Source organism: Procambarus clarkii, chromosome 57 (assembly GCF_040958095.1).
Source record: "Procambarus clarkii isolate CNS0578487 chromosome 57, FALCON_Pclarkii_2.0, whole genome shotgun sequence".
Lineage (NCBI taxonomy): Eukaryota > Metazoa > Arthropoda > Malacostraca > Decapoda > Cambaridae > Procambarus > Procambarus clarkii.
Genome location: NC_091206.1, coordinates 20,579,570 through 20,589,630, shown reverse-complemented (window position 1 = coordinate 20,589,630; position 10,061 = coordinate 20,579,570).

The window sequence follows — 10,061 nt, the reverse complement described above, 5'->3', positions numbered from 1 at the left end:
CCCCTGGCAACCAACCCCACCACCATTACCAGCTAAAAAATACCACCAACACCACCTGTCAACCAATTCTATATGTTCTACCACCTGCCAACACCAGCCAATACCACCACCAACACCACCACCACCAGCCACCACCACCACCACCAGCCAACACCACCACCACCAGCCAACACCACCACCACCACCACCACCACCACCAGCCAACACCACCAACACCACCACCACCAGCCACCACCACCACCAGCCAACACCACACCACCACCACCACCACCACCACCACTACCAGCCAACACCACCACCATCACCACCACCAACACCACCACCACCACCACCACCACCAGCCAACACCACCAGCCAACACCACACCACCACCACCACCACTACCACCACCACCACCAGCCAACACCACCAACACCACCACCACCAGCCAACACCACACCACCACCACCACCACCACCAGCCAACACCACCACCACCACCACCAGCCACCACCACCACCAGCCAACACCACACCACCACCACCACCACCACCACCACCAGCCAACACCACCACCACCACCAGCCAACACCACACCACCACCACCACCACCACCAGCCAACACCACCACCACCACCACCACCACCACCAGCCAACACCACCACCACCACCACCACCATCACCAGCCAACACCACCACCACCACCACCACCACCAGCCAACACCACCACCACCAACACCACACCACCAGCCACCACCACCACCACCACCACCAGCCAACACCACCACCATCACCACTACCACCACCACCACCACTAACACCACCAGCACCAGCCAACAACACCACCACCAACACCACCACCACCACCAGCCAACACCACCACCACCACCAGCCAACACTACCACCACCACCACCAGCCAACACCACCACCACCAGCCACCAAGTAGTAATTCTCAATGTGTTCTACCACATGTGGCGGAGTGTGAGCGGCTGGCCGGCCAGCAGGCGGCCTCCCTCACATCCTCACAACACAGTGAACAACTGATAAAAAATGTGGAGAAGAAGAGGAAAAGTGTGACGGGAGGGGGAAAGGGACGGTGAAGTATTGAGAGAGAAGGGAAGGTGTGGGACTGGACAGAAAAGAGAGATAAGCAACAGCCATAAACAGGAAACAAATCAGCTAGGAAGACAGGCAACAGGACACTGACATGACAGATGTCAATCATACACAGGGATGGTATCATTTATTTTTGGGGGCCATCCAATAGTTGACAGGCTCGTGTAGAGTAGTGCTGAACACAACAGGGAATGAGTAAATCATAGCTACTAGATGTTGGGCACAACTACTAGATGCTGGGCACAACTACTAGATGCTGGGCACAACTACTAGATGCTGGGCACAACTACTAGATGTTGGGCACAACTACTAGATGTTGGGCACAACTACTAGATGCTGGGCACTAGTTAGGCTGGACAGTTATATAACTAACTAGATGCCAGCAAGCACAAGGAAGTTAGTGGAAGATACCATACCATGATGAGACAAATCTTGCAGACACCAATAAAGGGAAGCCAGTAAAGAAAATAATCACTCTAGAAGCCGTTAAGGTCAGGAAAGAAAAGCTGTTGTAACCCTGAAGGTCGAGGCCGAGAGTGAAGTGCAAACTAGAGGACTAGAAGAGGACAAGTCAGCATACAAGGATAGGTCAGTTTATGAGACAGTTAAGAGGAGGGTCAGCCGCAGCTCGTGTAGGAGAAGGCGCATCATGTGTGTCGCCCTCGGCTTGCCGGGTGGAAGAGGAAGTGAGGGGGAAGGGGGGAAGGAGGAAGGATGGAGTGGAAAATCTACATATCAATGCTACTCGCGAGACAATGAGGAACATTTTCCTATACACACACAAGATAGGATATGCATACGCTTGTCCTTATTCCTAAATTTGTTACCGCTGGACTGGAAGGAAGGAGGCCATCTGCAAGTCGTTCCCGGGTATTAAGATCCCAAGAAGACCTTCACTCTGGCTATCTCCACTTCGGGCGTTTTCCTTAAGCATGAAATTCCCTCGATGAAATGTGGTCTAGTTTTACATACTGCGGGTTTTTTCCTCTATCTTGGAATGGTTGTGAGTAAATTCTACCTCTCTGGCCGAGACATAATCCGCCGACAAATGGGTCATTGCGATATCGCGGTGTATCGCGCCGGCACCGGGTTATGGGGCGATATTCCTCGGATCTGGAGTCTCCAACATGGGTTACACCCGAGAGGAATTGTTGGGTGTGCACAAGAATGGGGATCTTGGTCTTGCAACATTCGCTTCTCTATCCTTCAAGCCCGTCTTATTAGGGTCATTTACGTGGCGAGGGGGACGGGGCATTCCAATAACCAGGAGGGCAGTTGGTGTAGTCTGTCTAACGGACAGATAAGAGCTAAACAAGGCATGTTCTATGGTCTAGGGATGACCTCTATGGCTGTGTTGGGTCACAGAGCACTGTGTCCTCTCTGGTTTATCTCTACCTGTTAGGGAACAACCGAGATTACTGTACCTGACACAGAGGTTACATGTATTTGTTAATGCAGCCCGCAATAACCTCGTTGCTGTAATTTCTTTACATAAATCTCACAAATATACACGTGTGGGTTCTTATCCTAAATTACCTCGTTGTTACGGCGACAAATTATTATTGTCAATGTATCAACAAGACTATATTATTATTACTATAATTACTATCACATGATACTCCTTTACAATATATGATTATTGAAACATTTCCGTCTGTGACGTTCAACTGCTCCACTTACAATATATTTGAATAATGACGCATAATTGGTGTTTCTAATCATGCAGCCACTTACGACCGTCTGTCTCGCTTATCATGCTTAACCTACTCATGATAATAATTATATATATATATATATATATATATATATATATATATATATATATATATATATATATATATATATATATATATATTAAATATGACCGAAAAAGTAAGATTAATAATTCTAACACGAATTTTCTCAATATTTCTTATGTTTCTTTTCACTGTCGATGGTAACTGAAAAATCAGTTCTTCAAAATTCATTTTTATTTCTAGTCTAGTCAAGAAACTAGACTAGAAATAAAAATGAATTTTGGAGAACTGATTTTTCAATTACCATCGACAGTGAAAAGAAACATAGGAAATATTGAGAAAATTCGTGTTAGAATTATTAATCTTACTTTTTCGGTCATATTTAATAGCATATGTCTACAGGAAAGACTGCTACCAATATATATATATTATATATATATATATATATATATATATATATATATATATATATATATATATATATATATATATATATATATATATATATATATATACACACACACACACACACACTAGAAGGGGCACCCAGTGATGCCAGGTACGCTCTCTTGTGAACCCTCACCCTCTCTATGTCCCTTCGTCCCCCCCTCTCCCGCCACTCCCCACTTGGAGTGGACCTTAGGGCAACGGTATTGCTTCATGCAGGTCGGCGTTCAAAACCAACCGTCCAAATGGTTGGCACCATTCCTTTCTTCCGTCCCATCCCAAATCCTTATCTTCATATTCCTTCCAATTGTTAGTCGTGACGGTTTAGCGCTCTTTACCGATAATTATCTTATTCTTCTTTCCTTCGTCCTCCCCTCTCCCCTCATCTTCTCTACTTCCCCTTCCCCCCCTCCAGTCCTTCCCCTCTCTTAGCCCCAGTCTGCTTTCATAAAATACAATATCAGAGAGCAATTGAATTACTGTATTGGAAACACAAAATTCTGAGGACGAAAAACTCTTTGGGCATCTCAACGAATATTTCACACTTGACCAGAATTGAATCCATGAGAATCGGATGAGGAGGGGGGGGGGGGTGTCAATAATTACTAATATGTCTTCAATCATATAACTTAGACCTACCCCGACCAGCCTATGTTCGTGCCATACCCCAGACCACTTTCCCTTCAAATTTGAGTAAGGCTAGCCCCAAGGGTGTGGCGTCCAACTTCGAACAGACATTCCCTCTTATAGTATAGATATATATATTCGGGAGAGAGGTTTGGAGAGGCAAGGTAATACCTCACTAGGGACACGGAGGAGGCGTCGCCTCCACCCACCAATGGCACTCGGCAGACCAACAGTTTGTTTTCATCAGAGTCGGAGAAAACCCCCGTCGCGGATTCCCAGAATTGAAATAGTTATTTCCAATTTGAGCTGACCTCCGGCAGTCCTGGCATTGCCTCCTCCCTTTACATTTTCTTCATAGGTATACATACAATATTTTATCTTAAGTTAGTACAATATTAACGTAAAATGTCACAATGCTTTAGACGTGGGGATTTTGTCAATATTTTTGAGAGATTTTTAACAATTTAACGTCCATAATGGATTCAAAGATGTGGTCGATGGAATGTGAAAATTAACATATATAAGAATGATATATAAAATAAATAATAACACCTAGCCTCGACCTGACTCGCCTTCTCTCTATCTCTCTCTCTCTCTCTCTCTCTCTCCTATCCCAACCGACCAGAGGACCCAAACCAGAAAATGGGAAGTGCGTCACTTCCGTGAACTGCTTCCATATTCCAGTGCGACAAAGTTTTGAACTTATGTAACGCATACGAGCGAAAAGCGACGTTCTTTGTAGGAGGACAGGTTGACTGACCCCCTGCACGTGTGTCACACCTGCACCATCACCACCACCACCACCATCACCACCACCATCACCACCACCACCACCATCACCACCACCATCACCATCACCACCACCATCACCACCACCATCACCACCCCCAACACCACCCCCAACACCATCCCCAACACCACCCCCAACAAAGCTACCTTTAGTATTTCCTTTCATCTTCAAATACTCCAACACCTTCATTATCATGAACAAATCCGCAAGGGCCGTGACGAGGATTCGAACCTGCGTCCGGGAGCATCCCAGACACTGCCTTAATCGACTGAGGCAGTGTCTGGGATGCTCCCGGACGCAGGTTCGAATCCTCGTCACGGCCCTTGTGGATTTGTTCATTTGATGCATCACGTTAGTGTAATCTTTGTGTGTAATCTTCATTATCGCCTGGAGTCGATAGACCAAGACCAATCCTGGAGTATGCGGCCCCAGCATGGAGCCCGTACCTTGTCAAGCACAAGATGATGCTGGAAAAAGTTCAGAGGTATGCCATTACGCTAGTCCCAGATCTAAGAGGCATAAGTTGCCAGGAAAGGGTGAGTGAACTGCACCTCACGTCACAGGAAGACATGATCCCTACCTACAAAATTCTCAGAGGAATTGACAGGGTAGATAAAATGTTTAACACGGGTGGTACGCGATCAAGGGGACACAGGTGGAAACTGAGTACCTAAATTTGTTGTTTTGTCTTTAGCCTAACGGAATAGGGGCCTGACAGCCTAGTGGATAGCACTTGAGATTCGTGGTCCTGAGGTTCTGGGTTCGATCCCCGGTGGAGGCGGAAACAAATGGGCAGAGTTTCGTTCATCCTGATATCCTGTTCACCTAGCAGTAAATAGGTACCTGGGAGTTAGCCAGCTGCTACGGGCTGCTTCCTGGGTGTGTGTAACAAAAAGGAGGCCTGGTCGAGGACCGGGCCGCAGGGACGCTAAGCCCCGAAATCATCTGAAGATAACATGAACATAGCCATTATCTCTTGTTTCCTTACTATACTACTACTATTCCTTAGGTTACTTAGAACCTGTACTTGAGGTCGATCTCGAACCCATTGTTGGTGTGACGACTTATAGTGAATTTTGTAACTAGCTCATCATGATTGTAACTTGCTTAGCTAAATGAATTGTGGGGTTCAGTCCCTGAGCCCATTATGTGCCTCTGTAACCCTTTCCACTACTACCCACAAGATGGGTATGGGGTGCATAATAAATGAACTAAACTAACTCCTTACTATACTCTCTTTCACCTTTCTTTGAGTTTCTGTCTCTTCCTCCCTCTCTTGCTCTGTATCTCTCACTCTAGCTTCCCTTTCCTTAAAGATTTCCGTGATAAGGAGAGAGCTGGTTAAGGCGCGGCCAGGGAGCTGATGACCGACTCCGACCATCATTTTTGGGAGACAGGCCGCAGCGTCGCATTTCACGGTGCCTGCCTGCGCCCCTGGGGTGTTCTGTCACCTTCGGCCACCCCTCACCCCACCTCTCCTTTCCAGTCACCACCCCCACCCTTGCACCACCTCTCTATTCTTCCCCTCACCCCTCCCAATTTCCACCCCCTCTTTCCTCCCCAATCTCCACCATCCTGGCACCTGCTCCCCTAGACTAGACCACCCCCTCTCTGCTCCCTGGCATCTCCTCCCCCACGCTCCCTTAATACCTCATCTCCCCAATATCCCCGCCCCCCGTTGCACCACCTGCCCCCCCCCCAAAGATCCCCTCACGAGGGGCACCGCCCTTCCTCACTTTTTTCCCACCTCCTCTCACTTTTTTCCTCCCCCCTCCCCCCTCCCTCAGTGCTCCCTCCTTACAGCGCCTTCCTCCGCCACCATATCCACGGCCCACCACCACTACACTAAGTCAATGTAGGCTGCATGCAAGCTCTCACTTAGTAAGGACCAACAACACATGTTTATGTATCAAAAGACCAAGAACACATGTTTATGTATCTTATGAAACATTCACAAGTATATAATGCAGATCTCACTTGTGTCGAAATACAAAATATATTTATATAATAAACTACATGGGACGGATCCGCAGATGAAACTGCATATATTATACTTCAGTCATAGGTGACTAAATTATACTATGGTGGTTCTGACAATTCCTGTGTACATAAGTACACACACTTAGTAAAGCAGGCGGCCATCTTTAAATATGGTAATATCACAGTTTCCGGCACAAATGTTGCTGTTATGATGCCGCTTCTACCTTCTCTCAGTTCTCCAGGTCAGAAACATTAAGAAACATGCACAGACCAGGCTCCTAAGACGGCTACACCCGACTCTGCACGCTCATCTCCGGAATCTGGCGGCCATCTGGTGTTTTATTGGCATTTTGATGGGTACTAAAACATAAATCTTATACAGAAGATTCAGATTCTACATCCCTTAAATTTCCTAAATCAACTTTATGTCAAATTATGTTTAAATATGACGTGCTTTTGTTTATTGTGAAATTAGTCTTTGACGATTTTCACAATAAAAATCACCTCAAGCCTGGCTCCAGAGACGCTCATTAGCAGAAAGTCGTCAACATCGTAGGCTTGTGTAGAACTGCCAGATGTTAGGGTACATGGAGGAAGGTAAACAATGAAGCCTTCAGGATGCCGTACACAACGTACGTGAGACACCATCGTGCAGCACGTACATAACCCCTCGCATGAGAAAAATAATCAAATTCTTGTAAGACCCACCCACCTTCCCGGCAATCGATGTCACCTACTGATGTCGACCTATACCTATAATAGGTTAAGTAATAATTGTAATTACGAAGCAATAAGATGCTTATCTTAACATGCTAAGAAGGTTAGGTAAGGTCGGTGTTTTCTATGAAGCTTTTCTAGGTAAACTAGTATGTTTAGTATGTCACCAATGCACATATTTAATAAGTCAATATTGACTATACGAAAGTGCGAGAGCGGGTTGGGGACTGACGACCTATTAATGACACTATGTAAAAAACACATCGAACACTTTATGTAGGGCGTACGTAAATCTGTGTATCTATGTATTTACGTATGTAGGTTAGCTTAGCATTTTAAAAGCACCGAATCACCTTCTGTGGTTGAGTGTTCAATAAACCCTTGAACTATATGTTTAACACTTCTCTAACCCTGTCCATGGAGGACAGAAGAAAATGTATATATGCTGGTTAGCATTGTAAATGTGTGGCCACGTCTGTGGTAGAAAACAAAAATGCTTGCCACCCCTCGGTATCAATAACTGGTGTTGATCAAGACAGAGAAACGGTCTAATTACTTCTCTTATTTTCGTTACAGTTTAGCCGGGTGTGTGTTCACCTAGGTGTATTCACCTAGTTGTGTTTGCGGGGGTTGAGCTTTGCTCTTTCGGCCCGCCTCTTAACTGTCAATTAACTGTTTCTAACTACTACTACTACTCCTACTAATTTTGTTCTCCACGCCACACACACACACACACACACACACACACACACACACACACACACACACACACACACACACCAGGAAGCAGCCCGTGACAGCTGACTAACTCCCAGGTACCTATTTACTGCTATGTAACAGAGGCATTCAGGGTGAAAGAAACTTTGCCCATTTGTTTCTGCCTGGTGCGGGAATCGAACCCGCGCCACAGAATTACGAGTCCTGCGCGATATCCACCAGGCTACCAGGCTCCTGTGTGTATCTGTGTGTGTGTGAACGCTGGAGGGGGGACCGGGGGGGGGGTAATATTACGGGGAGACAAGAAACTGGCAAGGGGGGCTAGGGGACATATTAGGGGCTAGGGGACATGTTAGGGGCTAGGGGACATATTAGGGGCTACCTTGAGGTGCTTCCGGGGCTTAGCGTCCCCGCGGCCCGGTCGTCGACCAGGCCTCCTGATTGCTGGACTGATCAACCAGGCTGTTGGACGCGGCTGCTCGCAGCCTGACGTATGAGTCACAGCCTGGTTGATCAGGTATCCTTTGGAGGTGCTTATCCAGTTCTCTCTTGAACACTGTGAGGGGTCGGCCAGTTATGCCCCTTATGTGTAGTGGAAGCGTGTTGAACAGTCTCAGACCTCTGATGTTGATAGTTCTCTCTCAGAGTACCTAGGGGACATATTAGGGGCTAGGGGACATATTAGGGGCTAGGGAACATATTAGGGGCTAGGGGACATATTAGGGGCTAGGGGACATATTAGGGGCTAGGGGACATATTAGGGGCTAGGGGACATATTAGGGGCTAGTGGACATATTAGGGGCTAGGGGACATATTAGGGGCTAGAGGACATATTAGGGGCTAGGGGACATATTAGAGGCTAGAGGACATATTAGGGGCTAGGGGACATATTAGGGGCTAGGGGACATATTAGGGGCTAGAGGACATATTAGGGGCTAGGGGACATATTAGGGGCTAGGGGACATATTAGGGGTTAGGGGACATATTAGGGGCTAGGTGACATATGAGGGGCTAGGGGACATATTAGGGGCTAGGGGGACATATTAGGGGCTAGCGGACATATTAGGGGCTAGAGGACATATTAGGGGCTAGGGGACATATTAGGGGCTAGGGGACATATTAGGGGCTAGGGGACATATTAGGGCTAGAGGACATATTAGGGGCTAGGGGACATATTAGGGGCTAGCGGACATGTTCGGAGAGGATAAGCATGGAAAGGGGTATTATAAAGAAAACGTAGGAGAAAAAAAACGGTTGTGCGACGAGTTGGTTGAATTTGAGGAAGTCAGTGAGATGGAGGGAGAGGGCGGAAAGAGAGGGAGGGAGAGGGTGGAGAGAGAGGAAGGAAGAAGACGGAGAGGGAGGGAGAGGGTGGAGAGAAGGGGAGGGAGAAGCGGAGAGAAGGCGGAGAGAGGGAGGGGGAGAGAGAGAGAGAGAGAGAGAGAGAGAGAGAGAGAGAGAGAGAGAGAGAGAGAGAGAGAGAGAGAGAGAGAGAGAGAGAGAGAGAGAGAGGAGAGAGAGAGAGAGAGAGAGAGAGAGAGAGAGAGAGAGAGAGAGAGAGAGAGAGAGAGAGAGAGAGAGAGAGAGAGAGAGAGAGAGAGAGAGAGAGAGAGAGAGAATGATGGAAATAGAATGATGTAGACAAAATAAATGAGATAAAAATGGTTACTACATCGCCCTCTCAAAAGACCAAAACCCTTCCTGACGATTCTTCACCTTTTAAAATAAAAGGTTGTGAAGGCCAGAAAGTTCTCCCTGACCTTACAAATGGTCACATTGCCATTAATCCTTCGTAAAAAAAATAATGATTAATAATCTCCCGAGGCGCTTCTTGAGGACCTCAATCCTTTACGGAAAAGGTAAAACTGCCTTGAGTGTGTCACTGGCTGTCCCTGAGGGAAGAGTCAGGCTGGACAGTGGTGACTCGTGTGTGTAGAATCTGTGTTGAGTTGC